Consider the following 18,269-nt stretch of genomic DNA (forward strand, 5'->3'; position numbering starts at 1 on the left):
TTGGGGGGAAACTGGATATGGGGCACAACAATCTACATGTGTTCTGTTGTACATAGGGTTTTTGGAGGCCTGCTATTTCAGAAGTCGATGGCCAATCCTTCTTCCTAGGATGGCCTTATATACTAGGATGAAACTCCAGCTCATTTAACAATGCATTTTTGTTAGTTAAAAAAAAAGGTGATTTCTACATCTGAAAAGGACAGTTCCTATCTATGTATCAGTAATTCAGGAAGGCCCCAGTTCTCCTCCTGGTAAAAAGGTGGATTAAGACACAGTTTACATATGACTGGAGAACAGCTTCACCAGCATCTAGGATAGATGCATTTCCTCTTCTGGTAAACAAACAGATCAAACTACTCTACATGACAAAATACAGGAAATAGGCTAAGCAACTAGTTTTGCAGGCTGAAGAAAAAGAACTATAGTTTTATAACTGATACCTATATAGAGAATTTTGAACTTATTAATACCATCCTATCATTCCCCACTCTTTTTATACATTATCTATAAGACAAACATACCATCCCACCAGTCTTTGTCCTCCACAGATCTGTAATAAAGTGCATTTATGGATATTGCAGTCCGTTTGTCTTATTGGCAGTTGACTACGGAAAGAACTCCTTGCGTTCAGTAACTATAAGAGCTTCAAACAGCCTAGTAGTAACTGGCAAAACCATGAGAAATATTCTTACGACCTTACATTTTCAGTCTGGTTCTGAGACATTCTGTTTTCTTTCATTGCCCATAAATCATGCCTGACTGGTAGAGTTAGTTATCATCCCACATGAATGCAGTCTGGCTTCATATAGGAGAAAGGGTCATGTCTAGGAATTTTCAGACTGAAATCATCCTAGTAAAATCCAATCCCCAGTCTCAGTGATTATTTCCAGCTTTGCTCCTCCCAAATGCTGACTCTGTCTCATACAAACAACCAAGTTCAAAGAATGCAAGGTCTTGCCTGCAAGAGACCTTCAGAAACAATTCAAGGAAAAGTAAAGTAAACTGAATGCAGGCATCTTTAACTTCCTGCCATCTTTCATTTAAGATGTTCATTAATGTAAGATCTTTACACAAAAGCAAAGATGCCTTTTGACAGCAGTGGGTTTTTTAAAAAATAATATCAATTTTATAATGTATTCTTTCAAACATGGAAGTTGGAAATATTTAAGGAGACTTCTGCTGGATTCATTTGGAAAGCAAAGAGCCTAATGTATTTGTTTCTTAAGATTTTTTTTCCTTTTTATTTTTTAAGTGATAAAGCAAAATATCACTGAGAAAAATGAAAAATGGTCTAAATAAATAGCAAGATAATATCACTGGACAGAAGTATTGCTAAGGTGCAGTTCTCTCCATTTGATATATAATTAAACACAGTTCTGATGGGGTGGTATTAATAAGTTCAGAATTCTCTATAAAACCATAGTCATATAGTTATAAAACTGATATCAGTTTTCGTCAGCCTGCAAAACCAGTTACTTAGCCTCAGAATTCTGTTTCCTTTCTTTAGTCATGTAGAGTAGTTTAATCTGTGTTTACCAGGAGAGGAAACACATCTCTTCTAGATCTCTTTGAGGCTCTTTCCCCAGTCATATGTAAATTGTATCTTAATCTGCCTGTTTACCAGGAAGGGGACTGTGCCCTTCCTGAATTACTGGTACTTAAATATGACCTGTTCTTTTCAGATATAGAAGTTCTTTGATTTTACTAATAAAAATGTATTGTTAAGTAAATTGGTATCTCACCCTGGTATAAAAGCCTGGTGACCTCTCCCAGTCGGAGAGGCGGTCCTCCACAGATCTATAATAAAGTGCTTTTATGGATATTGCAATCCATTTGTCTTATTGGCAATTGACTATGGAAAGAACCCATTGCATTCAGTAACAGTCCTACTGAAAGTCCCAAAAAGATTTTGTCAGTAGAAATTGATAAACTGATTCAATTCTTTAGGATAAATTATACATTATAACCATATCAGCTCTGAAAAAGAAGTATCAAGTTTTGGAATTTACATCACTTGATTTCAAGACATATTTTTAGACTGCAGCTATGAAGAAATTGGCCTTACATACAAGCCGATAGCTTAGTAAAAACAACATGTCAAAAATATAATGAGAGAAGTAGCATTACTTAAGATATATTTCATTTTTTTAAAAACCACAAAAAAAGAGATTGAGAGTCTACATGGAGATTAAGAACAAGTGAAGAATCATAATTCAGTTTAACAACGGCTCCAAAAGCTCATATACAGTCTCTAACCCAACAGGAATGGACTGGGAAGTTTCCAAGGGCAGGGGATGTTCAAGACAAATCCTGGAAGATTAATTAGCACTTTTAAGATGAAGAAATGAGAGAATAGTATTCTCAATTACAACATATAGGAAGGAACAGAAGGATACCACAGTCTGGTTCTTCCAAATTTTTCCATGGAGCTAAAGCAAAATGCATGTTGGAAATGTAGAGGGATGAGAGGATGGAGGAAAAGCAATAGCTTATTGGGTATTTCAACACTGATCTTGTAATCTAATCTCAGAGCAGTTACTTTGTTGGATAAAGTTCTGAAGCCTCTGGTGCCATAGAAATTCCATATGACCCAACTATTCCATTGTTTAGAATATACCCAGAGAAAATGAGAACTGAGGCACAAATGGAGACTTGTACATCAACGTTCATAGCAGCGTTATTCACCATCACAAGAACATGCAAACAACCTAGATGTTCAACCACAAATGAATGGATTGAAAAATCTTGGTACATTCGCATGATGGACTACTATACGCAACACAGGAGAAATGATTTTGTAAATAATTACCTAACCTGGGAGGGACTGGAAAGCATTATGCTGTGTGAACTAAGTCCCATTAGGACAAATACTGTATAAAACCATTATTATAGAATTAATTTGAGGATCCAAGGTGGGAGAGGGTAGAAGCAGAGGGGTGACAGTGAGGGGAGTTTAATCATAGGGTCACACAATTTGATGGGGGAGGGGCATGTGGAGGAAAAGGGAAAGATCTAGTGCATAAAACAATGTATCTGAACTCTGTAAATAAACCAATATAAAATTTAAAAATTGTAAAAGTCTTTGGTTCTATCTTATATGTTGTCTAGTCATTCCAGGACTACAACTTATATTCTATTAAGCCTCAAAGAACTATTGTTAAGTCGTAAAGTCAGCTTATTGAAAGTTTAGTGTTTGGTTGTGTTTTTATAAAGAAAAAGAAGAAAGATGGAAGCATTCCTTAGTGTTCCCACACTGTCTGATTCCCTCTGATGTAGCTAGTAGGGGAAAGTTGTATACAGTGTATGCTGGCTAAAAGCGTCCCTGAGCTCTCTGGAGGAATCATGTTTGGGACACTGATTAGCACCATGGATAATGTCTGGAGTCAACCCAGTCCTCTATTGTAATGTTTTATTTTAACTGCTCACCAAAAACACTGCTTCACCCAACTTTTGATAACTGATGTTATATGATACACTTTCTCAGAGTCAAGAATCTAGTCTTCCTCAAAGCACTTGCAAACTTCCAATTCAGTAGCTTCATAATTATAAAGACCTTGAAAAACCCTTTCCTCTTGCTTTCTACCAAAGGAGCATGTGCATCACAGAATGTGGGTCAATTTTCACTAACGATGTCAGAGAAACAAGCTCCAGCACAAGCATCTGTAAAGCATTTTCAGTCTATACTTCATAACTTTGATCAAACGGTTACAGCTATTGAATTAACCCCTCTTTGAAAATCACTGCTCTCATGAGCTACTGACACGTGTTGGCTTGTTATTTATTTGTGTAGGCTGGGAGGAGGAACTCTGAGTGGTTACTATTCACAACCTTTGGATAATTGGAGAAGTGTGCCTATAGACTTAGGTCAAATACCTCTCTATCTACATAGAAAGAGCAGGGCAGAACCATAAACACTGGATGGAATTGTTGATGTTGTGTGCCGTCACATGGCTTGCAACTCCTAACGACCCTATGTACAACAGCCCTCAAGTTTGCTCTGTCCAGTGCAAATCTTGTTTCTGACACACCTACCCCCATTACCCCAGTCACTGAATCAATCCATCTCATTGAGAGTCTTAGTCTCTTGTGTTGTCCCTCCACCCTCCCAAGCATGACATCCCTCTCCAAGGACTGACCCCTCCTTACAACATGTCCAAAGTATGTCAAAGCTTCAGAATCCTTGCCTCCAAGGAGCAGCCTGGTCTTACCCTCTCTAGGATGAACCTGTTTGTTCTATGGTCTATTCAATACTCTTCTCCAGCCCCATAGTGCAAAGGCATAAATTCTCCTTTTATTATCCCAAGAAATCAGGAATCAGCAAGAGGTTTACAAAAGGTAGTTCAGTCACTGTATCAGAACAGAGCAAAGGCCAATTATAAAGCTCTGTGTGATGGATTTGCACTATAGTCTTAACAGTAGACTAAAACATGTAAATGATCCTGGAGATGGTGCAAGACAGTGAAACATCTGGTTCTGTAGTGTGTGAAGTTATCCTGAGCCAGAGATGACTCAACTGTAAATAACAACAAAAATGTTGTACACAATAGCAAATACATTTATTGCTTTCCAAAAATCTATGTACTTTCCTAACTTAACAAAGCTCTTGTAGTTAGGGAAGAATAGCTAGCTAGTTCTGACCAGTAAGCCTCAAGACATGATGTGTACCACTTCCAAAATAAGGTATTTGACCCTCAAGGTCATGCTTCCTATGTATTGTTGTTGTTGTCATTGTTGTTGGACACCATTTAGTCTAGTGACCTGGAAATCACAATTTCCATATGGCTCAGTTACAAGATGCAGGGAACTTAGATCTTTAGGTTATTGCTTAAATGAAAAAAATTATCCTACAGAGCTGTCAGACTCATAAAACAGAAATAAACCTTTGTGTTATTTGGGAGTTGATTTGTTACTGCCATAAAACCTAGTCTAAAATAATTAACAGACACAAAACCCAGGTTATCAAGGCAGAAACCTGGGTTTGGAGCTATCACAAAATACTTTTAATCACTAGATTGAAGTGGAGTAAGAATGAGAGTAAGATAAACGCCAGTTTGCTGAATGCAGTTCCTGAGCTCCCACCATATTGCTACCTAGAGACTGGAACAGGCATGAACTAGGGTGAAGGGCTGCGTGGCCCCTGCAATGAGATTGAAAGAGCTTTAAACCTGCTCACTCACTCACTCACTCACTCACTCACTCACTCATTGCCTTTGAGTTAGAACCAACTCAATTGACCCTCTATTAGGTTTTCAGAGCCAATAAATTGCACAGGAGGATTCTGCTCTTCTTTCTCCCATGGAGCAATTGGTGGATTCAAACCACGTGTGCCTAAGACAGCACAACTCCTTTGTCTACTAGATGATCAGTGCTCCCTATGAGGCTGATTTGTTGTTGTTGTTGATGATAGGTGTCATCAAGTACAACTCATAAAGATCTTATGAACAACAGATCTGAACTTGTCCTATGCAGTGTCATATGCATCATGTCTGACACATTTGGACTCATTGCTGCAGTCACTGTGTCAATCCATCTTGTTGAAGGTCTTCCTCTCTTTCACTGGCCCTTTCCAAGCACAAGATGCCTCTCCAAAGAACAGCCTCTCCTAGAATCAAGCCCAAAGTAGTCAGATGGAATTAGAATGCATGGGAAACTGGCATCACTTCAGGCTCACCCCAAGCATTGTCTTACTACAAGAGGTTCTACTGTTAGGGGCCACCCAGGTAACTCCAACTCATGGCACCACTGAGTACAAGAGACCAAGACCCTTCCCAGTCCTGTACCATCCTCTCCACATCTGCTGTACTTAAGCCCATTACTGCAATCACTGTGTCTATCCATCTTACAGTGAGTCCTTCTCTTTTTTGTCAACCTTATATTTTTCCAAGCTCGAAGTCTCACTTATAACCTCACCTATATTTCACCTATAAGCACTCTGGCTACACTTTCCACAAAAATGTTATTTTTTGGCAACCCATGTTATAGTCAATATTCTATTTGAACACCACAATTGAAGACCTCAACTTATTTTCCATTTTTGTTATTCATGATGCTCAAGGGATCCTAAAACTTGCTCACATAGTCCACAATTGAATTTGCAGAGCTAAAGTCCTATTTGTGGCATTGCTGTAGGTAGGCTTGAGTGAGGATAAAGCAGTAGTTTAAGATAGAGTCCTTTTTGCCCTGAGCTTATACTTAAGTCTGGCAGAACTAGCACTAGACCAAAGGCTGGGATACCTGGGTAATAGTCTAAGTTTTATTTCTAATTGTAATCTTGGCTAAGCCTCCCTCCTCCTCCTCCTCCTTTCATCTCTTTGACTATGGAATATCTAGATTTGACTATATCTAAAATGTTTTATAATTTAATCTTTCTCTGAAAGGACTAGTAGGCATATAAGAGAATTGGACTGAGAGGGAGCTCTAGTGGCCCTAGTGGGAAGAAGTTGTGGCACAATCCTTAAAGCACACAGTTCAAATCCACCAGCAGCTCCACATGGGAAGGAAAGACAATCTTGTCCGGTGTAATTAACTGCCTCTGAAAACCTGCTGAAGTGTCGTTATCATTCACTTCATATTTGTGACTGAGGGAATGTGCTCCAGAAAGGGTATAAGGAAAAGTGTAAATGATTAAATCAGAAAGCTTTTCAAAACCTCGTTTCTATTCACTCTGTCCTCCAGAACCCAGTAGCACTGCTGGTCCTTTAAATGTATCTTACACGGATATTCTTTTTCTCTCTGTGTGTGAAGTTAGAACATTCCCCTGATAAACTGTCTAACTTTGTTTTTGAAAATAACAATCATTCCTAGCGCATACCCAAAAGAAGACACCTTGAGAAAGCATAAGATCTTCTCCTATTATATCAGATAATTGGCTTCAGAGATCTGCTTATCTGCACAGAATGAGATTTATGTCCCTAAGAGTTTCTATAACTACCAACGACTAGGCTCATCTTTAGTCTTTTAACTTAGAAAATGCATTGCTCCTATTAACTGTTAGGCTAGTATTGATTTTTTTCCATACCTATATTAAATATCTAGGCTGGGTTTAGAAAAGGTGTGGTACTAAGGATATTATAACTAATGTTAGATGGATCTTAGCTGAAAGCAGAGAGTACCAGAGGAATGTCTGTGTTTCATTGACTATGCAAAGGCATTTGTGTGGATAACAGCAAACTGTGGATAACACTTGATAGTGCTTATGTGAAACCTGTATTTGAACCAGGAGGCAGTCATCCAAACAGAACAAGGAAACACTGCTTGGTTCAAAATTGGGAAGGGAGTATGCCATGGATGTGTCCTAGCTCCATAACTTTTCAATCTATATGCAGAACAAATTAGTCTTAGCTCTGTGAGGAGAAATGTGGCCTCAGGATTAGAGGAAGATTCATCAACAATCTGCATTACACAGATGATACAGTCCTGCTTGTTGAATCTGAGGAGGATCTGAAGTGCTTGCTGCAGAAGGTCAAGGACTGCAGCCTTAAATATGGAATGAAGCTCAACATCAAGAAAATGAAGATTCTCACCAAATGGATCGATTGATTCTCCATAGATGATGAAGAGATTGAGATTGTTAATAGCTTTAGCTTGCTTGGATCCACAATCAACAATATTGGTACCAGCAGCCAGCAGCCAGGAAATTAGAAGACAAATTGCATCGGGAAAGTCAGCTGTCAGAGACCTCTCCAAAGTATTGAAGAACAAAGTACTGGAGAGTAGGGTGTGCCTAATTCAGGCCATGTTCTTTGCAATTACTTACTATGTATCAGAGAGATGGACAATGACAAGGAATGATAGAAGGAGAATTGATGCCTTTGAGTTCTGGTGCTAGAGAAGAGTATTGAATACAGCATGGACTGCTAGAACAAACAGGTTTAACCTAGAGAGGGTTAAACCAGGCTGCTCCTTGAAGACTAGAATTCTGAAGCTTTGTCTGACATGCTTTGGATGTCCTCAGAGAAGAACATCATGCTTGGGAGAGTGGAGGGACAGTGCAAGAAAGGAAGACCCTTGATGAGATGGATTGATTCAGTGACTGGGGTAATGTAGTAGGTGTGTCAGAGACACTAAAATCAGCACAGGACAGAAAAGGGTTTAGGGCTTTTGTACATAGTCATTATGAGTTACAAGAACTCAAAAGCACATAACAACAACAACATATTAAATATTGATAGAAGTTTCTATATGTATAAAATATATTTATGTACATATTTAGATATATCTATTTATCTATATTTTTTCTATTATTGCTTGCCACTCAAGCTGGGTTTTTTCAATTTTATTATTATTATTAATTTTAATGAAAATTTACAGAGACTTTGAATTCCCATTCATTCATTGTTGCACTTTTTCCCCTGCCCATCCTACTCCCAGTTCATTCTTCTCTTTGAAAAGTATAAGAAAAATTCTTTCATTGTTATACAATCCCTTCCCCCAAGTCCACTTCCACTATGTACCCTTTGTTGTGGCATGAAAATAATACCTAATCACATATCCCTTTTAAACAGTTTTATCCCTCATCTGTTTCAATGCAGTATATATTATTTATCCCATCTTTCTCAGTCTCCCTCCAAACCCAATGTCAGTCCCGTTTTACAACTGTGGCACTATGCAATATTTGTCCTTTTGAGACTGAGATATTTCACTCAGCATAATGTAGTCCAGGGTCACCCATTTTTAATAATATTTCATGAGTTCCTTGTTTTTCAATGCAGTGTAATATTCCATTGTGTGAACATACCACAGCTTCTCTATCCATTCATTTATTGATGGGCACTTGGGTTGTTTCCAACTGTTTGCTACTATGACAAAGCCACAATAAGCATGAGTGTGCAAAAAAACCCCAAACATGAGTGTGCATATATCTGCTTGGGTGGCAGTTTTGGTTTCTTTAGAGTAAATTCCCAGTAGTGGAATTGCGGAGTCAAATGATATTTCTATTTGCAACTTCTTGAGAAAGCGCCATACTTCCTTCCATAGTGATTGCACCTTTTTACACTCCCATCAACAGTGAATAAGGGTTCCAGTTTCTCCACAACCTCGTCAGCATTTGTTGTTTGCTGCTCTGTTAAATTTTGCTATTCTGACTGGGGTCAGATGATATCTCATAGTTGTTTTGATTTGCATCTCTCTTAGAGCTAGGAATTTTTAACATTTCTTCATGTGTTTGTTGGTCATCTGATTGTCTGTTTTGGTGACATGTCTGTTCATATCCTGTGCCCATTTTTCAACTGGATTGTTTACCTTTATCTTGTTGCGATGAAGCTGGTCTTTTAAATAAACCTTATACTGATGATACTGAAGGGGGAAACCCAAGATTCACTGAAGACATTGGTGGAAAAACAAGGATCAAAGAATTAATAGAATTACAATTGAAATATTCTTTTTAAAAAATGATATGATGTTTAAAGTACTCACTCATCTATGTAAAAAAATTTGGAAGACAACTCCCTGGCCAACTCACTGGAAGCCATCTACATTTGTGCTCATCCCAAAAAAAGGTCAGGCAACAGAATGCAGAAATTATTGATTTATAAATTATTAAAAATTCAGTTTAGTTTTGGCTTTGTATCTTATCTCACTTTAAAATCATTGTTCCTCACAGGATACTGAAATGAACACAAGTTTTGTCATCAGCTAAATCTAGTTTTTAAATATTAATTTAGAAGTTTATTAATGTAAACATTATACTTAAAGCTTTCTTAAACTCAGGAAAAGTACCATGAAGAATTTTTTTTATGAAAAGTATATATGTTCACCACACAGTAAGTACTCAAAATAATACCTGTTATTATTGTTGTTGTTGTTGTTGTTGTTATGTGCCATCGAGTCGTTTCTGACTCATAGCGACCTGTTATTATTACAGTCTATTAAGACCAAAATCACCAAAGAGCTCATTTAGTCTGACTGCTCACCTTACAAAGGTGAAAACAGTATCTGAGAGGGGAAAGGGCTTGCCCTAGTCACTGTTGACTTTTGAATTCTATCACAGTGCTTTGCTATATCTGCCCCCACTCCTCTGCCTCAGATACTATAAGGATACCTTATTTAACAAACTGAGTAGAAACTTCCTTGGATATCTTACTTGGCTTCCTTGCTCCTTCTGATGGCTCATTGCTTCTATATTCCTGCCTTCAATAATCACTCACTACCTCGGCCTGTCAGCTGTATCCCATGAGCTCTCTTCTGTCTCCTTAATGTCAGTGTCTGCCAGGCTTTTGCCCTTGGCCTGCTGTTCTTCTCACTTTAGACATGTACATTCTTATTTTCTACACTACTTACAATGACGCCAAAATGTGAACCCCTGTCCCATCATTCTTATGCTAAGCTTCGTCAGCTCCAAGGGGCTACTCAACAAATCTACTTCGATGTGATTTAGACCCTTCACCTTCAATATCACCCAAAGGGACTCTCTTTACATGCCCTCACTAAATGTATCTATGGATCTTTTTCTGGTACCTTCTCCAGTTAATGGAACAACCATCTACCTAGAAACTCAATGAAGAAATATTGGAGTCATGTTTTTAGTGCACTCTCTTCATTATCTACATCTAATTAGATCCATAGTCTCCTTCTGCACTAAATAGTTCTAAAATATATTCCATTTTTCACCAATCCTCCACTGTTTTAGTCTAGATCTCAATTGCTTTCCTCTAGAATTACTTCCACATTCACCTTAAATCACCTTCAGTGGCCGCTTGCCTCTAAGTATATATACCTCACATCCATCCCCCACACTGAAAATGGAATACTCTCTCTAAAGCAATGTTATTCAAAATGTGGTCCCCAAACCAGTGCCAGTCCATGAATAGTTTCTTGGAGAGAAGAAAATAAGACACTGGTGCCAGAATATCAGTCAGATACATTGCTAAGCTTGCTATTTAGTTCTGTTGACATTTTGTAAAAGCAAGACTTACTGGATGAAGAAAGCAGAGTATTAATTTACATTCCGGTACAAGCTTCTTATATCTTTGCAAGTGAGCACTGATATCAAAAGGTCCAGGTCGCTGGCATGATACCAGTTTATGTCTCCAGCTCCATCTGGGGGGGAAAAAAACCCCAACCTCATTTTTTTCTGTTTCCAGCTGTGCTGTTTTGCCTAAAGCTTTCTTCTTGTTCCAGACCACAGCTGTCTTCCCCAATCAAGTGCACACTTTAAAAAACATAGAGTGGTGTTTTGTTGCTTTGAGTATTATAAAAATTCTCCATGGTTACTCCATATGGTAATTCAGGGACCTTGTATCTTTTGACAATGTCAACTTCTAGGGTCTGAGAAAGGAAATTAGAGGGGGAAATCTTGTAGAGATTTTAAGAGCCAATCCTGCTCAAATACATTAACTGGAAGGTAGGCACATGGTCTCACTTGACAGTAAAAAAATGTGACTAATAGATGTGTCCAGAAAGTAAAGGAATCTGCTAAATGAAAACCCAGCAGTGCTTTGCCACAATGTCTTAATTCCTAGCATTTATTATAGTGCTAGGTATAAAATGTTAAGTTTATAGTAAGTGTTTCCTGCTTGAACAAATGGCTAAGCACCTTTTAAGCAAGTCTTCATTCTATAGAAAACTAAGATTAAAAGAGAAGATCGCTATTTATTCAAGAAATTAATTTTTTTAAATGCTACCTTCAGTCTTGTGGAATGGAAGCTATGAGAAGCAGCAGAAGAAAACAGTGAGTAGGATATCTTGGCAAAGGGCTTCAAGGAGGCACGCTCAGACATGTGAGGTAACTGTGTCTTTATCAAGCAACAACTCAACAATATGATGAGGAACTTTCACAATCCTCCCTCATTACATTTTTATATTTCATTTACATTTTTAATTTCTAGGAGCTTAAAGAAGACAAATAGAGTCATTGAGTCCATCTATAGTGAACTTGCATTTTCCCTAGCAAAATCTTAAAAGTTTATACTCAAACTCAAGTAACATTCTCAATCCAACAAACAAAAGACATCTTGAGAAATATCCTCAATGTCACTTGGTCTTGATTTCTTAAGACACTTTCTAAAGAAAGCATAAATTCCAGATCAAAACAGCTTAACAATTGTCCCTTTAAAGAAACAGTATTTAATAGAAAAGCTAGTAAAGAATCAATCCAACATTCAGAATGTTTTTTATAGTAGATGATGTGAGATGGGTCAAATGTACACCACGTTCCTAGGATAGCAAAGAAACCACTCTAAATACTTGCACTGAAACAGTCAAATCTCAAAAGTCAGGTCAAGGTGTATCATTTTGCAGGGGCCCAAGCAGATACAACTTCTTATTGAAGATATTTGATAACTTGATTAACAAAAATGCATCTAATCACAGAATCCATTAAGTGGGTAAAATACAACTTCTTAAACAAATGGAATTTGTACAATTTTATATCTATTTGCATAAAATGAAAACAAGACCCACACTGCACACTATATATAAGAACTAAGTCGAGGTAGATCAAGGACCTAGCTGTAAAACCTAAAACCATAAAAATAATCAAAGAAAAAAAATGTGGGTTAACTTAGGATCCATAATCAATGACATAAATAAGTAATCAAATATAATTTAAAATGCACAATCAATAGAGAATAAACTAGACATTTGGTACTTCTTAAAAGTTATATCCTTATGTACACAGAAATCTTGTTGGGGTTGTTCTATAGTTTCCACACTCTGTTGGGTCACCCTCCTTTGGGATGGGAACAAATATAGATCTCTTCCAGTCAGTAGGCCAAGTGGTTGTACTCCAGATTTCTTGGCACAACTTGGTGAGAACGTCCAGGGCAGCATCTGTTAGCTGAAATATGAAAATTGGTATACCATCTATTCCAGGGGCCTTATTTTTTGCTATTTCCTTCAAAGCAGCCTGAACTTCTTCCTTCATCACCATAGGCTCTTGCTCATATATTGTTTCATGAAATTCTTCCGTGTCTGCCAAAACACAGATTATCAAAAAATGACTGGAACAGCACAGCAGCAGAGAACTGCCAGAAGTCCAGGCTGGGTTTAGAAGGGGTCGTGGTACTACGGATATTGTAGCTGTTAGATGGATCTTAGCTGAAACCTGGGAATACCAGAGGAATGTATATCTGTGTTTTATTGACTATGCAAAGGTGTTTGACTGTGTGGATCATAACAAACTGTGGCTGACTCTGAGAAGAATGGGAATCCTAGAACACTTGATGGTGCTAATGAGAAACCTATACTTAGACCAGAAGGGAGTCATCAGAACAGAGCAAGGGAACACTGTATGTTTCAAAATTGGGAACAGCATACACCAGGGATGTGTCCTGTCTCCATACCTTTTCAACCTGTATGCGGAACAGATCATCCGGGAGGCTGGGCTCTATGAGGAGAAATGTGGGATCAAGATTGGTGGAAGATCTATCAACAATCTGCGTTATACAGATGACACAACCTTGCTTGCTGAAACTGAGGAGGACCTGAAGCACTTGCTACAGAGGTTCAAGGACTGCAGCCTCCAATATGGATTGAGGCTTAATGTCAAGAAGACAAAGATTCTCACCACTGGGCCAACTGGCAGCAACAGGATGGATGGTGAAGAGATTGAGTTTGTTCACAGCTTTGGTTTGTTTTTCTTGGCTCTACAGTCAACACTCTTGGCACCAGTAGTCAGGAAAATAAAAGACGTCTTGCAATGGAAAAGTCTGCTGTTAGGGACCACTCCAAGGTACTGAAGAGCAATGGTGTCTCTCTGGAGACTAAGATGCGTCTGATACATTCCATGGTCTTTGCTATCAATTGTTTTGCATCAGAGAGTTGGACAGTGACTAAGGAGAATAGAAGGAGAATTGATGCCTTTGAGCGGTGGTGCTGAAGAGTATTGAGGTTACCATGGACTGCTAGGAAAACAAACAGATTCATCCTGGAAAGGGTTAAACCAGGAGGCTCCGTGGAGACAAGTATTCTGAGGCTCTGTCTAACATATTTTGGACGTGTTGTAAGGAGGGACCAGTCCTTGGAGAGGGACATCTTACTTGGTAGGGTAGAGGGACAGTGCAGGAGGGGAAGGCCCTCTATGAGGTGGATTGATTCAGTGACTGGGGTAATTGGGATGGGTGTATCAGAGACAGTGTGATTGGCACAGGACAGAGCAGGGTTTAGGGCTGTTGTACATAGGGTTGCTATGAGTCGCAAGCGACTCGACAGCACATAAGAACAACAACAATGTGCATAGAAAGACTTCTCTGGAAAATTAAAAAGAACCTACACACTGAGAAAAAAGTATTTGACCACACATCTAACAAGAAACTATACTTTGAAATTTATATAAAGTTCTAACACCTCAACAAGAAAAAGACAAACAACTCAATTACAAGGTGGAAAAAGAGCATACATAGACACATCACCAAAGAAAGCATTCTGATGCCCAAAAGACACACAGGAAATACTCAAGACTGTTATTAAAAAGACACAAATCAAAAGAACAATGAAATCTCATCAAACACCAGCAACAATAGCAAAGTTAAACAGGATATCATAAACAAATTCTAGTAAGGATGTAGAAAGACTGGAATTCTCATGCACTGCTGGAAAGAATATAAAAACGCAATTGCTATGGAAACCAGTTTGGCACTTCCTTAGAAAACTGGGAATAAAAGCACCATTTGACTCAGCCATCCAACTAATAGGTATGTACCACAAAGAAATAAAAACTGTTACACCAACTGACATTCACACAGTCATGGATTTTGCTGCATTCTGTATAATACAAAAAAGTTGGAAACCACCGAAATGTCCAACAACAGAATAATAACTAATAAAATTATGGTATAGTCACGCAATGGAGTAGTATGCAGCACCATAGAAAAAAATGAAGAATTTGTCAAATTCTCCACAGCATGAATGAATCTAGAACACATTATCCTGAGATACATTTATCAGTCACTAAAAGGAAATTATAACACTACTATAAAGAGTTAAGGAAGTGTTTACACACTTTCTAAATAGCAGAAAATAGGATAGGGAGGCACAGTGCTGTATCTCTCTGAAAAGGCCAGAGGGAGTAAGAATAGCAAAGCCCTTACTTCCATTACTTGGAGATTTTCTTTTCCAATGCCTTCAATGAAGGTTAGACATAATTCTTTAATACTACCAGTTCTTGATCATATTATACTTCTTAAAATGGATGAATGTTGACCAATTATTTTGAGTACGATATGTATTCCTTCCATCTTCTTTTGATACTTTCTGTGCTCAGTATTGTGCTCACGTTGTTGTTGGATGTCATCGAGTTGAGCATGACTCATAGCAACCCCATAAACAGCTTACTTGAATCCTGCCCTAGCCTGTCCCAGCCTCACCGTCCCTGACACACTACAGCCCATTGCTGAAATCATTGAGTCAATTTTCTTGTTGGGTGTCTTTTATCTCCTGACCCTCCATCTTTCCAGGCATGATGCCCTCTTTATGGAATAGCCTTCCATAACTACATGTCCAAAGTATGAAAGAAGTTTTGCGATCTCTGCCTCCAAGAAGCAGTTAGGCTGTACTTTTTTCCAAGACAAATCTGTTCTATTTTTGTAGTCCATGGATATTCATTATTCTTCTCCAGCACCACAACTCAAAGCATGAATTCTTCTTTCATTCTTATTCATTGTCCAGATCTATGATGAGTAGTAGGTGATTGAGATTCAGACCATGGCCTGAATCAAGCATACCCTAGTCTTCAAAGTGACATCATATTGCCCATAGAATCCTTCAAAAATTGCAACTCAAGGCTTAAATGTTTTCTTAAATTCTTTCAGCTTGTGAAATGTTACATTTGTTCTTCTCTTTTGATTTTTCTAATTCCATTCTTTGAAGATTTTATTATGTTGCTTTATATCATCTTCTGTTCAGATCTTTTATTTAATCATTTTTCCATTTTCTTTCTAAAACTCTTAAGTTCTAGAGCAAGTTTCAAAGTGTTTTCTGACATTTCTTTTACTCTTTCTTTCTTTCTTTCCTCTTTTATAATGAATTTTGATTTCTTCATCTGTAATGTCCTTGACATCATCCCAGAATTCATCTGGACATTCAACATTAATGTTTCAATGTATCAAATCTATTCTTGAGATAGTGTTTAAATTCATGTGAGATGTGAACAGTTTAGTACTTTGGCTTCCATGGATTTGTTGTGTCTTCAGCTCTAACTTGACTTTACAGACACATAATAAGTAGTCTTTTCCATAATCAGCCACCTATCTTCTTCTGACTGGTGCTATCGAGCTTCTCCGTGGTCTCTTTCCACAGATGTAGTCAGTTTGATTCTTCGGTATTCCTTCCAATGAGGTCCATATTGATAAGGTAGCTCTGGTGACTTAGTGGTAAGGAATTGTATTGTCACTCAAAGCTAGCTGCTCAAATTCACTAGTTGCTCTGAAGAAGAAAGATAGTCTATCTCCTCCCATGTAATTGCTAGAGAGTCAGCTATGAGTTAGTTCTGACCCAAATAGCATATAGCAACAACTTTTGAGTTTGTCTCTGACATCATTTCTATCAACCAGCTCACATTTTCTAGGTACCTTTCTTTCTTCTTTGTTTGCAATATCCACATTCCAATCACCAGCAATCAGCAACATATTTTGATTGTATGTTTGACACATTTCAGACTGTAGAATTTAGTAAAGATCATCAGTTTCTTCACTTTTAACATTAGTAGTTGGTGCATAAATTTGAATAACATTTTTTTATCTGATGTTCCTTGTAGGTTAACGGCTATTATCCTACTGTTAATGGCTATTATTCCTATTTTTCTCAGCATCAACCATCATTTACTAGATCCACACAATCAAATGTCTTCACATAATCAATTAAAAACTAGTAAGCATCCTTCTGGTATTCTCTGCTTTCACTCAAGATTCATCTGAACTACCCCCCCCAAAAAAAAATCCATTTGACAGAAGTAATAACTTCAATTCCACAGACTCGTCAGACTTCAGCTTGAATTTCTGGCAGTTTCATGTATTGTCCATGTACTGTTTCAGTAATTTTTTAATAACCTTCAAAAGGATTTTGCTTGCATGTAATAGCAATGATATTATTTGATAATTATGTTGGGGGGGGGTTAAATGAGAACAAACATGAACCTCTTCCAGTCAAATGGGCAAGTAGCTTTCCTTAAAATTTCTTGTCATAGACTAATGAGCATGTCCAGGACTGATATTTCCTATTTCAAATAAGGCAAATATGACTTAAGGTGGGAATTGAAGAGGGATGATGCCACATTCATCATCAAAAAGAACACCTTGAACCCACATCCCCCGTCTTCAGGTATTGCATCACTTCCCGGCCCCAGTCCGCGACCCCACCACCAGCTGTGAACTTTGGGGCTGGCAAAGGTGGGTGCCACGCAGACGCAGTGGACAGAGGGAGTGGATTTGAACTGGGACCCACCCCTGCACCTTTGACCCATGTCCCCCATCTTCAGGTATCGCATCGCTTCCCCCACCCCAGTCCACAACCCCGCTGCCAGACTTGAAGAAAACAAACCCAAAACCAAAATAAAAAACAAAACAAAACAAAACACACAAAAGAGCAAAAACACATAGACCAAATTTATAGCATTTTTCAGCCTCACTTGAAAAAGTTGTCCATTATTGACGATTTAGTTTCTTTAGACTACAAACTGCTGTTTGGCCCTACCACATTGGTCCCACCAACTTAAGCAAAAGGGAGATACTGGACATCTCAATAGAGAAGTAGTGACATCAAACCAAGAACCAACTATCGCCTTAGTTTTCAAAAACTCTTCCACTTCAATGTCTCAAAAGAAGCAGGGTACCTCACTCACCATGCAAGCCCAAAACAAGATATGACCCCCCAAAATGACACAGTAGCAATGGATTTCATGAAGCCAGAAAGTCTGATGGAACTTTCTGATGCAGAATTTTTTTAAAAAAGATGATTGAATGTTTTCAATGGATGAAAAACAAACTTGAAGAATTACAGGACACTACAGTCAAAAATCAGGAGGAACTTAAAAATCAATCCAAAACAACGCAGAGAAAACAAATGAGGCATTGGAGGCACTAGAAAAACAAGAAATCATAATTCAAAATGTGAAATCTAAGGTTTCTGATGCTGTCAACATGATGGAGGGACATACAAATAGAGGTGAAGAGATGGAAAACAGAATTAGTGAAGTAGAAGATAGAATTGCCACCACGGATATAACTGAGAAAAAAGCAGAAGCAAAAAAGAAGGAAACAGAAGAAAACTTAAGAATAATGTGGGATACCATTAAAAGAAATAACATCCGCATCATTGGAATCCCAGAATGGGAAGAA

Source organism: Elephantulus edwardii, unplaced genomic scaffold, assembly GCF_000299155.1.
Source record: "Elephantulus edwardii isolate Elephantulus edwardi_28Jun2011 unplaced genomic scaffold, EleEdw1.0 scaffold00009, whole genome shotgun sequence".
NCBI lineage: Eukaryota > Metazoa > Chordata > Mammalia > Macroscelidea > Macroscelididae > Elephantulus > Elephantulus edwardii.